Here is a 24,838-nt window from a genome sequence, read left to right on the forward strand (position 1 = left end):
AGAGGAGGTTTAAGCATTTTCACTGTTCACTGCTATTGATACCTTATATACTGTGCCAGTGCTTATGGAGTGTGAGCCCTCACAAGCATGGCAAGGTGGCCTTAGTCTCCCTTTCTTTTCAATGGTGTTATAGGTGCTTCAGAGAGTAGGGGGAAGGTAGATTTACAATATATTCCTGTCTACAGATATAATGGGAAATGAGCCTTCATCCTTTTTAACATTCTCTATTCCTCATCAATAATTTTATTGGTTTAAATACAGTTTCTCAGAAATGGATTTCCTCATGGGGTCCCAGATAAGTTTGGAGTGAAAGGGGCTGTTGAAGATAATTTAGTTCAACTTCCTCTTCAAAGCAGGGTCGAATTGACAGCACAGGTTAGTTGGGGCCTTATCCAGGTGAGTTTTGAAATTAGTCATGTGGAAGAGCCAGAATTTAAATAGACAAATCTCTAGATAGTGCCTTGTTCTTTATTTCTTGAGTGGCTCAAACAACAGTAAGTTGTTGAGTCATTCATAATACAGTATGTGGTGCCACAAGCCTCTCTTCCAACCACTTCCTCACTCTTATTTGGTCTACCTGAAAGCATCTGAGTTGAAGGAGTGTATCTGCACTAATTCACAAGGTCACAGTCCTTTATATCATCGCTGGATTTGGGCATTCCCATCCCTCTCCTTTAGGCATTCAACCCTCTCCTTTCAACCCCTCTTTTCAGGTTACAGCCTTCATTTCTGGATAGCAGCCCTGCCCTGTGCCTGGGGAGGCTGGCAGGCTGCTCATCAAGGGCATGGGTTAGGCAGGAATTTTCTTTCCCCTCTTGTTCTCCACCCTGAGATAGTTGTGAAACTGATGGGTTATCTCTCCTCTAAGTTCAGCAACAAAGCCTCACAGCTTGTAAGAACAATTCAGCTACAATTAGTGTTGGTGTGAAGCCAGGGCCTCCCACAGATGAGTCTGCCTGGTCCAGTGCAGAAGCTACAATCTCTTTAATGATGGGAGGTTCAACAAAATTAAAGTTGACCCTCAGGCTTCTGGCAGCTAAATTCCAACAATAACCTTTCCTCCCACCCCTTCCTCGGAAAAAATCCTACCAACAACAAACTACAAGTGAGATGAGGAGGAGACTTCACTGGTTTTAACCTTTACAGGACAGTGGATGTGTCCAGATCGGACAAAAAACATGATGTCTCTTGGTGAAGTGCCATAAATAGTGCTATCTCCCAGTGTGATCTTTGAGAGAATCTGTTTTGGGGAAAGAACAGAAGAAGAGTCCTAAAAAGAGCACATGAAAAATGATGAAAGTTGCTTTGAAGTGAGTCTGAGAGCTGCAGTGCTTTCAGCAGCTTCCCCCTGGAAGCCCTTGAAATTCTATCTGCAATAAAAGGTACCAAAAGAAAACAGCTGGCAGGAGCTGTTAAAGTGGAAACAATACGCAGTTCAGAAGAGATAAACAGGATGGGCACAGAGCAGAATGCAAAACAAGGTATGGATCGGTTATGCAATGGAAACAGCCCTTCTCTCCTGGCTTGAGAGAGTGCGACCAGGGAAATATTGCTGGCTTTAGGAAAGTGGACTGGAGAAAAACACTCATCACTTGGTTTTCATGGGATCATGCATTTTACTTTGCAGTGAGGGACAGGAGCATCAGATCTGGTGCCTGATTGCTTACTGAACAGTTTTAAGCTTGCACAAAACAGGTGGGGTGTAGGGGTGTTGTGTTGAATGACACCACAAAGGTAGAAGCCAATCTCGTATACTGATATTTCTCTGGTACCAGAAGCAGCAGCAGCTCAAACAGGAGCCCCTTTCCAGTTTCAGGAGAGTGAGGACAGGACAAGATGCTCCTCTTGCTAGCAGGGCATTAATGCTTTGCTGCCAGCTGTAGAGATGGGTCCAATCCTTGTGCAGCTCTGAGGAAATGCCAAGGCTGTGGCCAAACTCAAAGCCTGTAACAAAATATAAACCCTGCTTTTGTCCTCACTGATACCACAGTCCTTGGAGACAGAAACTGGTGAACCACAAACACTGGGGTCAGAATATGATCCATCTTTTTATGCAATGCAAAGAGAGATGCTAACAGAGCGTAAACAGATCTTAACCTGTTCTAATTCAGACAAGTAAATTTTAGATATTGCCGTGGTTCCCAAATCAGATCTGTAGAACTCTACTGAAGGGACTGAGAGTAAAATACAGATATGGGAGAATCATGAGGAAGCCATGTGCAACCACTTCTGTAAAAAAATCTCCCATGCTCTGATCCTCTATTGATTCTCCCCATGACATCACTCATGGAAGGTCTGCTTAGAGACTTCTGCTCACAGGGGAAGGAATATTAATTCAAACTTTTGTCCTGTCTTGCAAATGCACTTCAGATCAAATGCACTTCTAGGGGAAAACAGTCATTCAGAGATCTGGTGGGAGTGGAGCAGAGAGGAGCTGAGTCATATTTTCCATCTGCTTTGATTTTTTGTTTAATACAATTCTTATTCTGTTGTTCTGATGTAATTATTTGTAACCGTTAGACTGTCCCAGTGGTAGGACAGAAGCAAAACTGCATCCACACTGATTTTCCAGGCATGTGTCTTTTCAAGAAATATTAAAATACAAAAGAAACATCCTCCAGTTAATTTTAGAAAGATGTCAAAACGTTGGCATCATGTCACTGTGCAGATGACCTAAGAGATTGTGTCATGGTGTACTTACAGTTTCCTCAAGAAGTCAGTTTGGGCAGGGCCATCATGAAGAGACGAAAGAACAGCCAGGATTTACATTTTCTAGATATAAGTTAAATCTTCATTTGGGAAGGATCTGGTACCTTGCTGATGACTATAGAAAAACCCATAGGCAAGGAGAGAACTGTATCTGTGATAGTAAGTACCACTTTATCCTGTGGACAACTTACTTTCAGAAAGGTCACGGATACCCAAAATGCTTTGTGGGCTTAAACTTGGGTTTATTCAGAATGCTTATTCAGAAAAGATCTCACACAACTGCTGCAGCTCCAAGTACATTTATACTCTGAGGCTGCAAAACTCTTTCCCACTTGCACCACTTTTATTCAGATTTGCAACTGATTTAGCTCCCCATAAAATCAGTAGGCATCCCTCTGCTTTCTCTAATAGATGTTGGTTTGGGTGTTAAAGAAGAGAAATTCACCTGTATAACCCACATGCACAGATACTTTTCAACTTGTTATTAGAAACAGAGCTTGAAATGGAAGAAAATCAAGTGCTAAATATGTTCAGGAGTTGGGAGACAGAAGATGTCACCAGCAATGAAAAGGTGATTCCAATATATACAGGAGTACTATATGCTATCCAATTCCATTTTCTCTTACAACTAAATCCTGTGGAATGTAATAAAATCTAACCTAATTTAATAAAAACTAAACTTAATCAAAAGGCCTTTGAGCAAGTGAATGAAATTTAATTGTGAATTACAATCTGACCATGTGGTTGTGGATGCAGTAAAGTTATAGAGGTTATTCCCTGTTACATTCTGTAGGTTTTATAAGCAGATGACTTAAGATAACATAAACTGCATTAGAGCACTGGGTTTCATTCTTTTCAAAATCTTCACAATTCTTTTAGGTTTTTCACTGAACTATGGGCAGTATATTCCTGAATACAGGAAACCATCAATTGATTTGTACACTGAAAATTAAGATTTTTTTCTTTATCATGAATTTAACTTGTAACTGCATATGCCTTTTCATTTTTGTGTAAATATTTAATAATAAAAATTCTTGAGCTTTTGCATAAGGTCATAGGACATGAGAATGCTCAATAAGTTAAATATATCAGGGCTGGATTTTCTTTAACGCTTCTGGAGTGTTCAGATTTTCTTTGGTATAAGTGCAAATTGGATTCTCACTTTTAAATTTTCATGTTCAAAATTAATTTTATATGTGACAGTTTCTGTGCTATAAGAATATGCAAATTATTTGTGTTTACATTAATGAATATGAATACTAACTTGAAACCTGCAATACAAAGAGGAAAACAAGGTGGTTCTTGACCCAATTGTTTCTATAGAAGCCTGCCTTGCTCTTCCTCACCTGCCTCTGAAGAAAATCCTCTTATAAGTCCTTTAACTCCCACTTCAATTTTGTTTAGCTGAGAAGTTCTGTACTTCTGCTAACATACTTTTTCAAGCCAGTGCAAATCAAAGTGAATATAATTTACAGTGATAAATGATATTTCAGTATAGCAAACACCATTCTCTACCCTCTCTTCCACATCAGTGCAAGATCTGGTTTGCACAGAGCTGATCTCCACTCCACTGCTGGTCTGTGTCTGATGTCCTTGAGACCTGGCTGTACATTGGATTTTCCATCCTTTCTGTATACTGAATCAATAACACATGTGAAGAATCGAACGGTTAATTCCAACAGGTGATTTTTTTTTAATGTTTGTCATTTGTCTACCCTGATTCTACCCTGATTTTTGACTTTCCAAATATTGTTACTGTGGCCAATTTAAAGCCTATGAGGGCTTCTTTGGCACTGTGCAGAAATAAAAGAAATGTGAGTTTCATGTGCTCAGCAGATTCTCTGCATCTTTTGAGATAAAACTTAATTTTCAATCTTCCTGTCATTTTATTCAGGACTCAGTAGCTATTGAAGCTGCTGTTGCTACAAACCACAGGAACTTCACAATGCTGTTTAGAATAAGCCACATCCTTTTCACCTCCTGGCAGACCTTTGTTTTCCATATCCATCACCAGAAGGGTTACCCCCAGTGCCTACTAAGAGGACAGGAGTGACCAGATCCCCACCACCTATCCTGCAGCCACTGCCTGTGCTGCTCCCACCCACCCTCCCTTGAGCTGCTGCAGCACCAGGGCCTCAAGCAAAAAGCAGCAAGATGTGTTTTGCTTGAACAGGGAATGACAGCACCACAGCCAAAAAGCTGTGGGAGAGTAGAAGGGGAGAACAAGGATGTGTAATCTCATTATACCCCCGTCCTCACCTTCTTCCCCTGATCAAATTTAATTGATAAAATAATGCATGCAATAACAGCCACAGCTCAAGCCACACAGGGAATAACTGAGCAAATACAAAATGATGGATTCAAAGCAGCACATAACATTTCTTAATGCAACATGCTTCCCTTTAAATCACCATTTGGGTCTTAACTCCTGGAGCAACTTCAACATACACTGCCTGTCTTCTCAGAAGTGCCCTCTGGCAGGGAACAGACTGTGTGCTGTGTCTTTGTCTAATTGCATTTTAGCACAGCACAGTGAGGAGAAAATAGAGAAAATGAACTAGTTAATTCCATGGTCAAAACCTGTCTGTGTTTGGAAAGCAGAGGAGAGGGAAATCCTTTCTGCTTTGCTGAACTGTCCTGCGTAGGATGTCAAACACTGCCATGCTGGCAGCGCTCAGCGAGCATTGAAGGACATTTGTGCACATTCACAGGTAATGGTTAATGAGACTATAGTTATTGCATGGATATACTTGATTGGTTTCCCCACATGGGCTGCTTGTTGATATACATTAATTGTGGGGACGAAGGAAACTGTTACAGGACACAGCTACTTTATGCTGACTAGTTAGAAGCATTTTTTACAATTTTGCATGAATGCCCTTGGCCAATACTTGACGAGGGTTTTCTATGTCTCTGTATTTAAATTACCTTTCACACAAAAATACAAACGCATTAGAAATCATCATGCTGAGTATCCCACCTTATATCTCATGACATGATCCTGTGTCTTACCTCTCATTTACACCATCAGCTTCTTTTTTCTCTTTGTCTTACCTTGCAAAACATGTTCTACCCACTGTGAGAGGCTAAAACAGCTGGGATAGCTGGCTGCCTCACTAAACTATGCTCCAGGAAGGGATGTAAGGAAAGGCACAATCTCTTTAAGGGGATTGTTGATGCTGCTGCTACTGTTCATGAGAGGCAAAGGAAGCCTTTGGTAGGTGAAAATCTGCCTTGCGCAGGTGCAGTGTTTGGGCTCTGAATGAGAATAAAACTGTTTTCTTTACAATGTTTTAAACATGCTAAATACTGTAAAAACAACATAGGATGATGATATTTTCTATGGAGGTGATAAAAAATAACCTTTTCTTCATCTCAGAAACAAAGACATGCAGGCAGATGAGCCTGGATCCTGGTTTCAAAAAGCATCTACCACCCTTTTTTAATCAGTGGGAGGATTCTTGAAGAAACAAAGGTGGAAGGTAAAGCTAGCTTTATTTTTCACAATCTCCTATACACTAACTGTGCTAAATCAGAGCTGGCAAATGACGTTTGCATCAGGAATATCCTCACAAGGATGAAGAAATGGGAAGGTGTCCAGCACAGCATTAATGCAACCCCGAGTCTCACAGCAATGCTCTGCTCTGCGGCAGAGCCTTGAAGTCGTCCGAGGAGAAGAGGAAGGGGGGAGTGCAGTCCAGAGGGGGAAGATGGATGATCTTGTAGCTGACCCATTCTTTGTTCATCTATCTGGCACCACATCCTTTGCCACACAAGTCATAAAATTTCTTACCAGTAGCTATTTTGACAGTGGCATAATAAAGCTCAGAAGGGAATGAAAAAACACATCCAGAAGTGTCAAAATAATGTAGCATACTGTGTTTCCACTAACGTTATTATATAGTGGATTATCAGTAGTTATGCCAACACAAAAGAAAAGTAAAACTGAGGGGTTGGGTTTTTTTCAGAGGATCAGGCGTATTTTGCTTTTGCAAAGTACCTTCACATACCTTGAAAAAGAGTCTTTACTGCTAACCTAAGAAAGAATGATTTCCTTGGAAATGAACATGATTGCTATGAAAATCTCTGGCAGGATACAGGCAAGAAAAAATACAGTCTAGTATCAAAGTGGTCCGGAAAGACATGATTGAAATCATGGGTTTAATTTATTTTGAACAATTTCTCATCTGGTAACATTTTTCCATACTATTTTAATGGCTCTGATACTCTTACTCAAGTCTAAAATTAACCTTCACCTTACATGAACTAAAGAAATTTCATAACTGCATCCGTCTGCAACATTGTGTAGGACTGTTAGCTGCTGGTACTAATGGTATTAATTTCAAATATATTTCAATTTTCTTTGAAAAGCAACATAATGAAAGCTGAAACTATATCAAATGCAATAATAATAAAGATGAAAAAGTATGTATATGTAAATGTACTAGTCAGAAACTTCCCTGATATTGGTAGCAGTTGTGTCAGATGCTTTAGGATCATACTACACCTAGCAAAAAGCTATGTTCTGCTGCATGATATTGGTAGGAAACAGAAGAGAGATTAAAGGTGACATGAAATGAAGTGACCTGACCAAGGCATGCTGTTAGGCACCAGAGAGAGGAGCAGCAGATAAAACACAGGACTTGGGAGTCCCCAGTGGGTAATTTAACCATGAATGGTGCTGCTTCTGCTTGTGTTCCATGCGGTCCTTCTTGTCCAGGGACACACTAAACCCACACTGAGCTGGGAGAGTTTGAGCCCCAGCACCACTTCAGCCCCCACACTGTAGCTCCATGTGTGAGACCCATTTTGCTCCCTCCAAGGGAAGTCAGGGTCCAGCCTCTCTGGGGCCAGGGGGGAGTCATGGGAACAGCAGTGGGTATTTGCTCCAGCTCCAGGTGAGCACCAGGTACATTTGGTCAACAAAGTAACATCACAGAAATTACACTTTCTGCAAAGTAGAGAGTGCAGGACAGACAAAGTGCTTGCTGTGACAAGCAGAAGATTGCAAGACCTGGTTTCTTCTGGTCCTCAGTGACAGCAAAATACTTTTAGATTGGCCATGGTGCCTTGGAAATGAAGGGTGCCTTTCTGGAATGAAGAGACCAGGGAAACCCTGGGAACCTGAGCAGAGAGGAGGTATGAAACCCGGACACAATGGGGTTTGTGGTGGAAAGAAAACAACTTGGTGGCTTTGACTGTTTCATCAAGCTGTGGGAAAATAAAGTCTAGAAAAAAGCATAGAGCAGCCACTTTAAGGTATGGCATTTTTAAAGTTAATATACAATTCATCCTCTGTGTCCCCAGATATCTGCCACAAGACAATGATAGCTTCATTGGATTTTTTTCTCCTAGTTTCTTTGAGGTTTTGGAGTTTTTTGGGAGAGGGGGAGGTTGGGTGTTTTAAATTGGCACTAATATCTGTTCATTTTTATACACATGGCAGGGAGCCTGAGGGGCAGGCAGATGTCTTTCAGATCATCTGTCCTATAAACTCACTGGAAATTACTTGGTCCTCCTTTGCCCAATTATTTAATTCTCCAAATGTTGATACTGAAGGAAGACATGAAATTAGCTCCAGGGCAGGCTTAACCTTTTAAGTCTGAGAGCTCCAGAATGGATTTTTCAAGCCAAACACCCAAGTTTTATTACGAGAGATGTACACCAGTTTGGGTTTGCCTGTGTGGCTGCTCGGTCCCCGGCTGCTCGGCAGTGGTTTCCAAGGGGAGAGCCAAATCGCGCTAATTGCACAGCATTTATGGGTGTGTGTGCGTGTAATGCGGACCCCTGTGTCCTCCTCAGACCATCACTCATGTCACACACACTACAGGCACATCCAACAGCTGTGAGGTGACCTGGAGATGGAAGGCTCACATCCCATATCCAATCCCCAGAGCCAGATGGGCCCGTTTCCTAAATGACTATATAAATTCTAATAACAGCTATAGACAATGTTGGCAGGTCCCACAGGCTTTCCTGCTGCCCCCAGGGAGCAGCCACAGTGATGCAATACCTCAGCTGGTCCTCTGGAAAATCCCACGATACAGTGTTTGCCTCCACCCTATCCAGCTGCAGAGGACATGCCAATAGGGACATGGCAGAAGAACAGTGGCTGGCTGGATAGCTCCCCACTCTTGGCTCCTGATAAGCAGGAGAGGACCTTTCTGACAAGTCACTGAGGGAAGGAAAATGGCCCCATTTTCCCAGGCACTCCAGGAAAGTGGCTGCCAGCCCCAGTATGTGGCTGGTATGACAGGACACCAGTGTTTCAGGTTTCGTGATGCCTCAGGAGAGCTGTCTGCTTCCAGGTGTTTGCTCACTCACACCCAGCTCCTCACTCCTCAACTCTAATAAAAGTCGTGCTGCTCCTCTGTTTGTTTCATGAGTGTTTAAAATACAGCACCTAGTAAAAACCTGCACCCAGCTAAGCAGGACATTGAACCTTGACCCACGTTTCTTAATCTCTTTTTGGTTCACTAGCAATGTCTGCATTAACTCAATACGGTGGTGTATCTGCTGCATCCAAACACAAACCAGCAGCTGAGCTTTTTAAGATTAAAACTGAGAGAATTTACAGTGAGAATAGCCAGCTTGCCATTTTCTTACTGTTGTTTCCTAGAATTAGTCAGAAATAACATTATTTTAAGGAAAGATTTCCCTTCAAAATCATCCTGATATAGTATATGTTAAAGCATAATACATTACATGCTTTCAGGGGGTCTTAACACTTTTGTATTAAAAAAAGAAAGAACCAAATGATATCATCCTTCTTGCACCAAAATTTTTAAGAGTGCTGCTGGGGAAAGTTCTGGTTCAGTATAAATGTTGTCATTAAAAAAGGTATAAGAAATTGCATACCACTGTGTCCTGCATGTAATTCATTAAAGAGTTGCTGGTCAAAGAAGAGGTAAGCAGTAATTTTTATTTTTTTTTATTTTTTTTTCTGGAAGGAAGAGAGGACACACATTGAAAAGTCGAGAGTTTTGCTTAGGAAAGGTTTGCAGAAAGTTGTGCACACTGACTTATACTTTGTACTCAGGAAACACAAGATCTAGGACGTGATGGCAGAGGCATTCGGGGACTTCCATGCTGTGGCTGACTCTTCTGCAGAGCTTGTGAAGCAAAACCTGCACAGCACTTTACTGTCACTGGCAATGAAGTAGCTCCACCGTCTGGGGTTTTTTAGCATTGCCTTTCTTCCTCTATTTCACTGCATTGTATACGGGTTTTTTGTTTTGTTTCACTTATTTTGTTAATTTCTTTTTAACAGGTAAAGCCACATATTGGAAATAAAAGTAATTATAAGATAAAAGAGTAAATGTGGGTAAATGAGAACATCCAGCTGCTCCTTGTGGTCCATCCAGCATGAACTTTTGCATCTGAACTAATTTTAAAAAAAGGTTTTAAAAATCATTGTTTTAAAAGTGTCTCACCATGTTTTTCTACAGCTACTAAAATCTTCAGAAGTCACTGTCTCAAGAGATAACAGTGAAGTGGAAGACAAGATTTCTTCTAAAAATATATTTCTGAGATATATATTATTGTTTACTTCCATCAAGGCCAAGCGTATTTATTCCTGAAATACAAGGCAGATCCAAGCAGAAAATTCAAAGACTTTGGGGATAGAATTGACAAAGTCATTGCCTTTGTATAACAGTTGTTTTTATTGTTAAGAACTCAGCTTGAGCTCCTGACATCCTGGTTTCATGTAAAAAAATTCAGTATGTATGCATAAATTTCAAGCAGAAGGAAATTCAACCCAGCTGAAATCAGCCTGGCAGCAGTGTATTTGAGTATAATCAAACCCAAACCTTGCCCACTGCGTGGCTTTTTCCAGTCTCTCCCACATTAGTGTAGCTGGGGGCTCATATTATGCCCCCTAAGTCTTTATTTTTTTAACATTTACCAAGCAGAGAAAACTGAGTGAAGACACGAACTTTTCAGTGCTGTTTGAGAGTTCCAAATGCTCCTGCTGCATCTGCAGTCCCAGGCCTCTTTGCTGGTACTGTACTGCCCAAGGCTATGACAGAGAACTGAGCAAGGCAGGTCCAAGGGGCTGTGGCATCCCCTCTGCCATCTCCCCACTGCTATCAGCCCTTGCACAGGTCAGGCTTAAACAGCTTTTCTCAGTCCATCCTTTCAGTCAACATGACTTCTTTACAGGGCCTGAAGTACAAAAGGTCGCAAGCAGCTACTGACAGAGGGATAAAATGTGTATGAGCAGCCTCAGACCTCTGGGGGGCTGCACAGGGAGAGAAGGAGAGAGATGGTGGTGCCCTGAATGGACTGTTTAATTTTTTCTTTTTCACAGTAGTTCTAGTTTTAAGTCCCACTGGACATAGAAAATGTTTATTCCTCTATCCTATGTGGCTTTAAAAGAGCTTAGCTAGTACTACAGAGGGCTGGTGTTTGCTTTTCTTTTTTATAAACCTACCAGCAGTAGCTAAAATCCTATGTAGTGCCCAAATCTGTTTTATAAGTGTTTTGCTGGGCTTAGCAGGAGATCTGGCATCAGAGCAGTGATGAAAGAGAGCAATAGTCCTTGCTGATATTGTGTCACAAACAAACTCTTTCAATCCTTTTCTTATATAGGAGATGTAGAGGCATACAGACCCTGATAGTTCTGTTATTTCATTATGTCTGTTCCTCCCCCAGCTTTTCTCATGTCTGCATTCTTCTTTTGTTGTTGTGGTTTTGGCACTCTTAAAGATGGGAAGAAAGCAATCCCAACAGAAAATAAAATAAAAGAAATCTCTTCATTTATACAAATTGTACCAAAAAAGCAAGAATGATCTCAATAAGACCACTTTGTAGTTTTGAGGACTTGTAGACCTTTGTTTTCTGGTGAGGAAATGGATTTTTCACTGCAGACTAAGCAGCTGTCTCATTGCCTGCAGTCATACAAATAAACTGTCGCCGAGTCCATGACCTCAGCATTGCTGCAATGATCATCTCACTGCTTTGATTAACTGAAGGACCAGCAAGTTGATGTCCTGAAATCAATGAAACTCAAGTTGATGAGAGAAAGAAGCAGTCCAATAGCAGACACACCATTCATTCCTCTCAGACATCAATGCCCCCTGTACAGCACCTGGTTTGGATGGAGGAGAGCAGATCCCTGCCTTCATTCAACAGCCACATTTTCTCCAAGTGAGGAGCTTTCTTTTTGGCAGAACAGAAACACGGAGTCTAGGAAGCACCTACTTTGTCTACCACTGTATTCTTCCCTAAGAATCTTTCTAGCCATAAGGGTCGCCAGACTGGTTCCTAGCTCTGGTTTATATTGAGTCAGCATCCTCAAGGATCCTGGGTTATACTCAGCCAGCAGCCAGCCCAGACCCTGTCCCTGAGCATAGGCTGCTGAAGCTCACAGAGCCCAAGTCCCAAAGCCAGCAATCCCAGCCCATCCTTCCCTGACCCCCAGCTGTCATCCAGCAGGGCACCGTGAACTTACCCGATCAGAGGCTGCATCTACATCACCTGTAAAAAAGCCACCATCAGATCTATTCTTCAGACACACATTTAGCTCTGTTTGAACCTGTCTGTAGTCCCAGCCTCCACAACAGCCCAGGGTTAAGTTTCACAGTTTAACTATTTGTTGTGTGAAAAAGTAGTTATTTTATTTTGTTTTAATCTTTCAACATATTGGTGCTTAAAAAACAGGACAGGAAAAAAAACCCCAACCAACCAGTTCTTACCACTCTTATGAAATCAAGTTGAAGAACAGGAAGCAGCTTGATTTGAGATGAGATCAGGCTTCCAGAAGGACTCTTTAAACCTTCCCAGTTGAGTTTATTTAAGCCCAATGAAATGAGCTATGTAAAAATAAATTAAAAAGTCTAAGCCTTTAAAGAACCAAAATTACCAGAAGCTTCTGCTACTAGAAAATTCCTCTATTACATATTTGGCAGCCAAGTGCCTGCATAGACAGATGACATGCCATTAGAGTCCATATAAGTAACCACTAGGGAAAGCACCTGCTGCAATACAGAAGATGCTGTTAGAAATGCAAAGATCTGATTGAAAAGCAATTTATATTCCAAGCAAATGCATAATAAGGGAAGACACACTATCCAGCACAGAGCTTCCTGCAGAGGAAAGTGACACACAATATAAAATAGTTAATCCTGTGGAAATAATTAAACAAGATCAAGGGGAAAATCTAATTGAGAATACGCAGTGCTTAGCCAAAACATGGCTGATTCAGCTTAATGAAAAGGGAGTTTTTCCTCCTGGTCACAGAGTCTTGCAATCTAGAAAAAATCATTTAAATTAGAAAATAGAGAGATGCTGAGTGTAAATCAGCAATGAGATCATGTTATTTCACTGGCTGCATCTGCCTATTGTTGAGCAAAATAAGCATGGACAAAGAAATTCTGATTTTGCTTCCAAATAAATATTACTGCCTTACTGTCCTAGACATCCCTGTTTCTGAGAGAAACGGAAACAGAAAGAGGAAAACCTCTTGCATTCACTTTTTTGTACCAGTAAAAACCCCATGAAGTTGAAGTCAGCTTGTGTTTTCTGCCCTAGTTCTTTGCTCCCCTGGATGCTAAGAGACACAGTACTATTAAAATTGGCAGGAGGCCGAGACAGGCCCTGGAGTTGTATACAGAGAAATGGAACAGTGTTGAAGAAAAAAGAGGTTAAGATTGCCTTATTTGTGCTTCTCAACCTATAGCAAACAGAGGGCAAAACCCAAGCTGGAAAAGAACACAACAGAAATCTTATGAACTTTGACGAGTTGAGCATCTTCTTTCTCCTGGTAGGAAAGAAATAACTGACAGCTGTGTTTAGTGATAAACCGTAGGGAAAATTAACAATTGAACTGATTCTGGTAAGACTGTGTGACTTCCTTGCTAGTATTGGTTGCCTTTGGCTCATCTCTTTTCCTGCTCTGGAAGAGTTATGCATCTGTCCAGGGCATGTGGTTGCATTAGCCTGTGACAAAACTATGTTTAATCTAAGGGGCAGCTCTTGGTGGTGGCAGGAAAAGAGACAAAGATGCAAATATTGAAGCAGAGACAGTTTGTTGGTGAATTCTGCACTGCAGCTATGATCTAAGGCTTGAAGAAAATATTGAGGTAAAGCAAGGAAACTAAGTTTAATATACAAATATGTTTACTTTTTGTTCCCATAAACTTGCCTTTCACTTCTTAGTCTATGCATGTTTATGCTATTTAGCAGTGTAGTGTTGGCCTGTGTTTTGTTTATCCTCCCCTGTCACTGAGTCCCTGAAGGGTGAAACCACACAGCCTTGTCAAGGTGAAGCTCTGGGCCAGACTGCAGGATCTGACTAAGGGATATGTGATGTCCCCAGTGGTCCTGGGACCTACAGCTGCACTGTGCCCTGTGAAAGCTCACTGGCACTGGTGTATCTCCCTTAGGAACTGGAGAGTCACCGAGCCAGGGTGTTGGCCGAGAGCAGCAGAGCCAAAGGGCTTGTCTCATGCTCAGCCCCCTGGCACTGCTGTGCTCTTGTCTGCAGGGGATTCACCTGGGCTTGTGGCTGTTTCCAAGGTCTCATGCACAGCTCATTACCATAATGCTGGTGGTCACTGTTGAGTTCCTGAATATTAGCTCAGAGCTGAGTTTCCAATAAGTGACTGCAGCTTCTTTACCTCTGAGCTCTGTTGCAAACAGAAGCAAGAAATACATTTCCAAAATGATAACAACAAGAATCTGACTGCAATCTGCAAGTCAGATAGGAACACAAAGAGCATTTCATCTCCTTTATGATTAAGAGTGAGCCTGACACATGGAAAACAACCAGACAACACAGACAAAGGAACACTGGAAATGATAACCTTTAAAGATGCACATCTGAAAAAAATAACTCTTCCAATGTTTAAATTGGACTAGTGAGTACAGATGCCAAATGCATTTCAGGAATAGCTTGGCAATGACTGAGTACAACATTTAATTAAGTGATTATATAATCAACCCTCTGTTTTATGAAGCAATAATTCAATTCCCAAGTGAGTAAGCCATGAGGCTGAAGGTCGGGCACTTTATCACAATGAAGGAATCTGATTATTGCTGAGGAAAACATAAGGACAAAGATGTTATTGTTAAAATACTAGTTTAATTAATATAAAATTAATAACTCTTTTTAATAAGCCTTCATAGCAATGCATAGCCTGCCAGAAAGACAGCTTTCTCCATTTTCCATGTGGAAGTGGTAGTTATTTATGGCCACACAGAATGTGCGGGAAATTAATGATGTCACCCAGTCAATTTATTGGGAATAAAATTACAGGAGTCATTTTATCAGGGAATTATATAGTTCTCCTCCTGGAGTATAAGTAGACAAGAGACCACACTTATGCTATAAAAGAGAGATCAGACAAGGCAACTACATTGCTGGAAAGCTTTACACTAGATTATTAACAATAATTCCACTAAACCAGACATTCTATCCCCATTGAGCTGTGGCTCCACATATACACAATATATGATCAAGGAGATCTGACCAGCAGCTGGTGAAAATACATATATTAACAGTATAAATGGAGTTGCAGCAGATACATGGTACAGAAAGGAAGAAATGCCTTGTACAAACAGGATACCAGAAGAAGGCAGCGTATGAATTGCACTTGTTCATTCATGTTGGGGTTTGTTTACAATTCTGTTCAGATTAGTTTAGTAAAAATTTCAGTAAATCAGAGTAGAAATTAAGCATAAAGGACATTTTTTTAAAAAACATTCAGAGTATTGTGGATGGGAGAATGATTACTACATATAAAGCATCAGAACCACAGAGAAAGCAAGAAGAGAGAAGAGCAAAACGAGAATGAATTTGGGAAATCAGCTGGGTATAGGGACAGCACAAGTTTCAAAGGAAAAGAAATGCAGTGACCAGGCTGATTAACATATACAATTGCAGTCTTCAGAGCTGAGTGAATAATGACTTTATGGGGGTGTGTAACCTCCTTTTCACTGCTGTTATTACATTTACAATAACAATGGGTCAGGAAACCCATGTGCAGACTCAGCATTTCTGAGAGGCACCAGAGAAGAAGTCCCACCTGCTATAAGATCTCTGGATATAAAGGAAGAAAACTAAGACTCAAAAGAGTCTGAGCATTGAATTTAGCCTTTTGCAGTAAATTCTACTTTCATTGTGGCACTAGGATATCAGGGGCTGTATTACATGCTGGGTTCCCAGGATGGAGAGTTCAATGGACTGCATACCATGTAATCATTGATTCGGTGCCTTGAAATAGAGATTAAAGGGAAAGCTGCTGGGGAAAATAGCTCTAATATAGACTGAGACTGGTTACTAAAATGAAGAGGAAAACTATTAGGCTGCAATAATTTCATAGGAAAGTGTTCTTAAGTGAGAGAAAAAGAGTTTATGTTCCATGTAGAAGAATCCCTGCAGAACAGTTTCAGTTTATTAATACTAAATTAACCACAGCAAATGAGTACCACTATTGTCAATGACCTGGCATTTTATAAGCACATTGGGGCTCAGTTTTAAACTATTTCACACACATAAAGAAAGAGAGATGGAAGATGAGAGCAAGGAAATCCACCCAGCAGTCGCAGTTTCAGGGACTGCTGTAGAAGGGTATTCTTAAGGGTGTGCACAGAAGTACAATGAGGTGTGTTTTGCTTCTGGAGTTTGACCACTGGAACTGAAATATGAGGCTTAAGATGAGATAGCCCTTAATAGGGAAATCATTTGGACTATGTACAAATTGCTAAACAAGGAGGATTTTAACGCTTCTGGAAGAAAGGAGTCACAGAAGGCATGTAGAAGCAGGAAAGTAATAATAGGAACTATATGGGGAAATGACCTCGTGTATGGGACAGGTCCTTTAGAATCATACAAACAGAATCATTAAGTTTGGGACAGCAAGATCCAACTGTGTACATAGCACCACTATCAGCATCCCAACTCCCATCACTCCAGATTTTGAAGCCATGCTGCGACAGAGTTACTGTCATGCAAGTTACGACCTGTGGTGAGTGCTCCACCAACTTCTTCCATGCAAGCCCAAGGTGTTGGGTCACCTGGCAGGGTGATCCTACAGCCCTTGGTCAAAACAGCCCATATGATCATGTCTATCTGTAATGCCAAATCTATGTACCCTTCCTCAACCAGAGAGGTGGCTAGACAGCATGCTTCTTTATCAGCAGAACAACAGGTGTCCCACAAACAGCCTAGAAAAAAGTGGTAATTTATTTTCTACATGATGTGTTGTTGTTGCATTCTCTGTCGAGGCTTTCTGGGTTGTGCCAATAATCACAGCACAATTTCCTTCATCTGGGGCCTATTGCCAATGTTGAATAAACTCTGAGTTCAGTGAATCTAGGTCTGAAGTCCTGGCATTCACAGAATTTCAGATGTCAAACTGGCAATCAAATAGCCAAAACAGAAATGGTAGGAGGCCACAGGCAACACAGTTGATGCTACAACTGATGCCAGTTTCCAAGATACATTAACAAGGCAAATATTAACCTACCAAGGCAAATATTAGCCTACCATCCAGACTATCAATCAACCAACAAAGCTGTTGATACACCAACATCAGATACCAAAGAGCATCAGATACTCTTATGTTCTTCCTTGAGTTTATTACACTGCAGCGTTTCTCAGAAGTTTTGTAAAAGCTCTGAATTTTAACTTAGATTTTAAAATGCACTGAGCTTCCCAGATACGATGTCTAACAATGTTAACGACGGCTGGTTTCAGAATTCCCAGTAGAATTTGCATGCAATTAATGTTCTCCTCCTCTGAACAAAAACCTAGAGGTTTGCAAAATACGCCATATGTTTGTCAGTTTGCCAATGAATCAAGATGTTTTTTCAGCCTTCTGAGTTTCAATAATTAATGGTAATGTCTAAAATCTAAATCACAGTCCAGGGGCATGGAACAGAACTTTTGCAATGTCCAGCGTTGTTCAGCATCACCAGAGTGAGACATTTCAAGTGAGAAACTTAACATTTGTACTAACTCACATTTTTCCCTTTCCTATCTGATCTCCCACTCTATCACCATTGATCCTTCCAAGATATCTGACTGGATTTATTCAAAAAGCTTACTCTGAAAAATAATGCTATTACTGCAGCCCAGGCTTTGGTCTCAAACACACAAATGTTCAGTGCTCCAGCATGATGTGCCTAGATTGACTTGATCTTGGTGACTAAATGCTGTCTAATGATTTCCAGGTCTGAAAATATATTTTATTCTCATCAAGTAGCTTCTTATTTGCTTTACCAGATTATTAGCAACAATTTATGATAAAAATAAAGTTAGGCAAACAAAGCAAGTCAGTTACACTTTACAATTGTGTTCACAAGCAGAAGGGCTAATTTTTATGAGCCATGTTTTTTCAATTATTATTTTTAAATGTAACTGCTTGAAAGAGCAATACAGAAGAGAATACTTAATGTAAATTCCTCATATGCTTCTTTCTTTCACTCTTGGATAAGTCTTCTGTGATATCCTCAGCTTCCACACTTTAGTATGAGTACTTCTGCTTTGGCTGTGACTTTCCAAGTTTCTTTTCTTTGAGGTGATGATTTTGTTTTTGCTAGGCCACTAAAAGTCTTCTACTTTACTAATTCCCAGCTGATCAGAGCTATTCCAGTCTTTTTCCCCAGACAGACCTAAATTTGCAGTTCAAAATGGCTAATAAAGAATCAGGAAATTCCTTAGTTATCTTTAAAATGCTGGACCGCTTCCCCTCCTTTTTCCCCTCCAGAACAGAAGTAATGCAGGAAGTATTCTAATAATAATTACAATGTCACCAGCTCTTCTACTTCAAAATTATAATCACTTGAATTTGGCTGTTCTTAAACTTGGGTAGTATCATGCTCATTTTAATATTATTCATAAAATGGTTAAGTTGTAAGATTAATGATATTAATTTATATCTAGTGTGCCATATACATTAACAGTTCCCAGGACCAGCATATTTTTAATTTCTTGATTTTTCTCAAGTGCACCACAATAATTTTGGTGTCGTGTTGATAGGAGACAACATGTGCTTTAGGACTTACTAGTTTTCTTATTCTGTCCCTGCACAGGGCATGGAGTACATTAAAAACATACAGAGTAATTCCTTCAAGGATCAACAAATTGTTCCTGTGTCATAGAGGCATGGGATATACCCATTTGGAATTCCTTCATCCTGTTAAATTCTAAGGTAAAACCACTCCCTAACAGTGTGACATGCATAATGACATACAGAACAACACAGACTGGAACTACCAGATTTTTCTGGAAAACAGAAGAATTCAAACACTACCATGAGAACTGTGGCACAACACTGAGAGATCACAGGCATTTAATTGCGTTATCTCTCTTCCCTTTTAAAGATGACACTGTCAGCAGCAGCAATAAACATATGTGTCTTAAGCCATCCTGCATATTTCTGGGTTTCTTATTAAACAATGTAACTCTCTGTTTTGTAAAAGCTATATCCAGTCTGCCTCCACATTATCCTTTTAAGCCAATTTTAGTGCAAAAAGTTTAGTTTCTCTTTTTGACAGTTCGCTTCCCGCTTCATGAAAATAGTAATGAAAAATACCTCCCTTGCCTTAAGAAAATGATTAATTTTGAAAACAAAACCCCACCCAACAATTAATTCTGAACTGAAAAGCTTTTGTCTTTCACGAAAATGGATCACATGAGCAACATCTCTGTCCAGTACCCCAAATTATTTTATCTGGAAATGCTGGTGCAGTGAATCCTGAGTGCTTCAGGATAAGTATCCTGTAATCCTAGGCTTTCATTTCCCATTAGAAAGCTCTTAGTTTGTTGTCCATTTCAACCTGAAAGATCAGCTTCCTGCTCTTCTGCAATGCAGTGGGTCCACCAGACAGGAGACCTTGCTGTCCATGGAACTTTGGCAGGGTAGGTTGGCAGGCCTGCAGAGAAGGGTAGGGGCATGGAGAACAGGCATTAAAAGCCACAGAGAAGAGCTAGGAGGAAAAATTCTGACAAAACCCATTTTCCATTGAAAATTGCTTGTTCAGGAAAAGGAATAGTGATTTTTACTCACCCTGCAGGGGCTCCAGTGGAGCACCGTCTGCTTTCCTGTCAGCTCACCCCCTCCCCTCCTCTCTCTGCTAAATTTAGCAGTCATCAAAATCCTTCCTGCAGGTTGAAAAAATTTTGGTTTCCCAGATGGGGACCATGAGCTGAAAAACACTTCTGGCTGCAGGTCATCAATGAGGATTCATGGACTGCAGATCTAGGTCCCACAGCAGGAAGCTGGGGAAGAGGTACCTTGTGGATATCAGAGCTTGAACTCCCCCAGTGATACTGCCTTCTGAAAGCCTTGAAGTGAGATATTTTTGATAGTTTTATAATTGCTTCCTTTAAGAAAATGCCTGCTGAGGGAATTTAATTTGTTTTTTGAGGGTTTTTTTGGGTCTGAATTTCCCAGAGAATTGACAGTCTAGCTTTAGTCTGGATTCAAACAGGAAAATATTTTTCAAAGTACTTTTTTTTTATTTTAAACTCAGTTAAAGTTTATAATGTCAACCCTGTAATAATTCTCTTTCAATCACAGCTTAAATTTTCCATGGGGGCAGGGAGAGAACTAATACAACTGAATATGAAGACAAGAAATATGATTTCTCCTGCATGGAGAAATCTTTGGTTGCTGCCATCTGGACTTTTAGGTAATCCTTTTCTCAATCCTCTAAACATGAGAACCACCCATAGGACAATGGAACAAGACAAAATATACTTCAGAATGTTTGCCTGCCACAACAACCCCTTGAAGTCCTGGGTATCCACAACCATAACCCTGCTTTAAATTTGTACTTATATCTGATTCAGACCTTCAGCTAGTTAGAAAAGTGAAAGTAAGTGAGAAAACTTGGAAGTGAGTTGTAAAAATAACCTGAACATACTTTAGTGGCTGGTTCACAAGATCCATCTATCCACATACTTTGAATTCTGCAAACAACACCTCTCAAAACTTTTCCTTTATATGCCTATTAATGTTTGAGAGTTCTCAGGGCTCAGTAGTACAGCTTAGCAATTTAAACAGGAAAGGAAGAGCTGGAAGAATTAAGTGTACAACCCTTACTGACTCCCACTGCCTGATGAAGGCAAAACACAGGCAAAGACAAGCAGATTTTCACATTGTCACACTGAGAGGAATAAAAAACTTTCTCTCTGCATCTTAAAGGCTCGAAGAAGTGTCATGACCCTGACATATGCTCTTATACATGCTAAGAACAGCAACGTGTTTGGCAATGACCCACACAGGACTGGACCAAGAGACTGGGCAGTACCTCTGCACCTGGTGCAGTAAGGGCAGGCGATTTTGTCACTGTTGTGTGGTGCTGCCAACGATCAATAAAATGGCCATGCTGCTGCAGACACTCTCAGGAGAGGGGAAGCCAAGCGCTCTACAGGGGAGGCAGTGAAGGAACCTGTCACTGATTCATCCATGGGAGCAGCCTGATGCTCCTAGGGCAGTGAGAACAGCAGGTGGGGAGGAGGAGGCCCCCCAGAGCATCCTCCAATGGGCAATGACTGCTGCCATGGCAACAGCAGCTATGTGGTAGAGGAGGAGACAGGCACCAGCTGTGGCTGGATGATTGTTTTTTCCCTTATTTTCAGCAGAACTGCTCAGTACTGCTTTGCTGGGTTTGAAGGACAAAAGGGCAGATGCCTCTCTGCCAGCAGTGCCACCCCAGTAGCTCTTTCCACAGACTGCAGGTAGTAAACCACTCTAAGCACAGGGCACTCCCAATTCCCTTTAGATCCAGAGCCCCCTTGCACTATTTTCAATCATTTAACAAAATTCCTCCTTGCTTTCTGTATAAAAAGAATCATTAAAGTGCCCCCACCGTTGTAATCTGCAGACTACAGGCACAGTATGCTCTCAGCTGCACCAGCACAGAACCCTGTAGCTTCATCCCTACTCCAGATTTAGTTTCTTATAACCAAATCATTCTGCCCTGGAGATTCTTAGGTCAAGCTCTGCCCCTGGCGTGACACCTCTCATCCTAGCAGTGATCACCTAAGGAGCTCAGTGTGCAAGTCTGAACCAGGCTCCATCCATTCTCAAAGACACCTGCAGAAGGTGAATTATCCACAGATAAGGAGACAACTCATATTCTGGAAATGCAAGCCCTTAGCATCAGATAGGATAAATTGCCCTCTGAGGGCAACAGAGAGACACTACTCAACCAAATTAAAGTGCAATATTCAAAGCCTAATGTCTGATGAAGTGACTCTCATCTGCAGAGTAATGTTGCCTGCAGACCTACTGAGTCTCATTCATCTCACGCAATTTACTCCCATTTCTTGCTCCCTGCAGCTGAGTCAATGGCTCACATATTCAGGGCTGTGCTACAGCCTCTTGTCTGCTTGGGGACCCCATACCAGACACAGCTAAATATGGCCCTGCCTCCTTGTTGCAAGATGACAGCTCCAAAATATGCATTTCTCCCAGACAGAAATTATCTGAGTAATGCCATTAGCAATTGTACCTATAGGGCACATTCTGAACTCCAGTTATGGTGTGATTGCCGGGAGAGTCCATTGAAACTCAAATAACCCATTTCAGTACATTTACCAATTATCATGCAAGGATGAGTAAGAAACAATTTGCTGTTTAAAATCAGCAAATGAAATCAAGACAACTTTCATCTTTATGAGTTTCATTTGATTTTCCTGTACTCCAGATGAACTCCCACCCCCAAACCAGAAGTCATAAGTGATTAATATATATATGTATTTTACTGAAAGCCACCAAGGGCACTAAATTAAATCTGCAGTGCTCCCCCTCTCTCTACCACACACATAAATGGTCTGGAAGCCTGTGCAAGACTTCCTATTGGAGTGAGATTGCCAGCCAGCCTAAGAGCTATTAGTGCTGGTTAGAGAGTCACAGAATGATTTAGCAGAATTTTAAATGATTGCTGCTGCAGCATGCTCCACACTGGAGACTGGACACTATTCTTGGAAATGCATTTGTAAAAAGCTTATGATTTTAAAGTCATCTGGCACATCTCTTGGTGTTTCACATTCCTTTAAGGATCCTACTCAGGCACACACACATTATCTTTTCATGATTTACCATCAAACATCCTGTTTTAAATACCAAAATCATGTGTAACTCAAATGCCACTCATTTCAACCCTTTCCTGTTTCTATCTATGCCAGTAGCTTCTGTGAATGGTTTCAGAAGGGTCACAGGCCTACTAACATAACAAGACCCATTCCAATAATGAGTGATAGCTGTGTGTCATGTAAATTGCATTGACTCGCAGCCTACGTCTACCAAAAGTGCACACTGCTAAAAATCTATTATACTCAGACAAGCAAACCCTGAAATCATCCAGGTCTCTCAGCACCAGCCTTTCTGATAAAAGGAAAGCACATAAAATCACATAGATTTTTCTGTTCACATAGGCAGTTTTTAAAGGATCATTCTCATCAGTGCAGTGGAAATTATAAATCCTGTCAGCATAGAAACTGGAGCTGCATTTGGGTCCTGAACCTTGAAATTCCCCTTTTTTTCCCAGTGAAAAACAGGTTGTGTAAGAATTTGAGGGTCAGGCAGTGAGGATGTGAGAAAAGAGTCAGATGGTCATCTTTTAGATGTCTGTACAGAATATAAACCATCTTTGAATGGAATCAGACATTTGTAGTTTCCTGTCCAAAATGGCAGATTGAACTAAAGGCTATGATCGAGTAGGATTTTGGCCAATCCTACCAACTTCAATCATCATCTTGACAAGGACTTTACCTCATCTAGTAACTTAGGTTAAGAGGAAACCTTTTTTTTCTTTTGAATGATGACAGAACCGCCTGTTTCGGGAAAGCCTGCTTATTTTCCAGAATGAGTGGTCACCTCCAGTTGCATCCTCTCTCTGCAGCTTGTGCCAGAGGTTTTCTCTTCCTAAGTTTCAGTTTGGACAAATGTGAATCTGAGAATAAAAAACCAAAGGGAAATATCAGTCACATGGAAGACATGATTTGCCTGCAGGAACCCAGCCAGAGGTGAAAGAGAGTCTGTATACTAAAGAAAGACATCTCTGTTCTCATTTGCTCTTGTGAGGAGATTTATATAGAACACTTACCTATCTAGCTTTGTGCTTCCTTGCCTGTTTTTAGGACTAAATAAATGGACAGGACTTGAAACCATAAACTCTATTGACCAAGAATTAAAATATCTCAAACATATAGAAAAGCTAAAGTTGATTCCTCAGGCTTCATAAGCCTTGGATGCTTGCACAAAGGGTAAGTGGCTTTACTTGGAGTTCCTCCATGTCAATTCTGCCAGACAGTAAGATCTTTTGCCACAAAACTTATGATTACTGAAGTTGTCACTCTGATGGAAATGGGTATCTTTTCAGATGTCTGGCCTGGTTATTCTGTCCAACATTTGCTTTTGTACCATTCAAACTCCTATCAGAACATGCCACTGTCAAATGGTGAGGTCCATTTCATGGTCCTCTGCTGGTCCTTCTGGTGTCAGCCCATCCTCAAACTACCTTCCACTCCTCCCTCCTGTTGTCACACCCACCTCTGTCTCATTTCTCTACTTTGTCTTTCAATGCTGAGGCTGTCCTTGCTTGCATGGGATCCATCAGGGATGATCAAACACTGGCAGAAGAATTATATTGGTCAGTTTCTTATAGGAAGAATAAGAAGACCAGTTTTCCCAACCTGTTTTTTTCCCTAGCTTTATATGAAGCCCACAGGACCTGGATTGGCAGATGGCTTCCTCCCTTTTCGGCATGAAAAACCATGTGAGCTAGTCACCAAAAAAAATGAGCTAGGGGAGCATTTTCCTTGTGAAGTCCAGCCTCAGAGGGATGCTATGAGGTGATACAACATCATTATGAAGTTCTTTGTAAAAGCTATATAAAAGACTCTGTAAACTGGAGCCACTGACCATTGCAGTCAACAGAAAGACTTCTGAGGGCTTTGGACCTGACCCCTTAAAAACACTAAGCATGGGAATACATAATTTCCAAAAAAATCCCCGATCTCTGAAAGGTATGGGGCTTTTTGTGGGAGGGAAAATTTGGAAAATGTTATCATGAGCAGTGACCAGTGATTTTATCTAAAGCTTCCCTGTGTGGAATCTTTAGATATCATCTAAATCATCTTTCATGGACAGCAGGGTTGCATCAGAGCTTC

The sequence above is a fragment of the Cyanistes caeruleus genome, chromosome 1, assembly GCF_971803275.1.
Source record: "Cyanistes caeruleus chromosome 1, bCyaCae1.hap1.1, whole genome shotgun sequence".
Lineage (NCBI taxonomy): Eukaryota > Metazoa > Chordata > Aves > Passeriformes > Paridae > Cyanistes > Cyanistes caeruleus.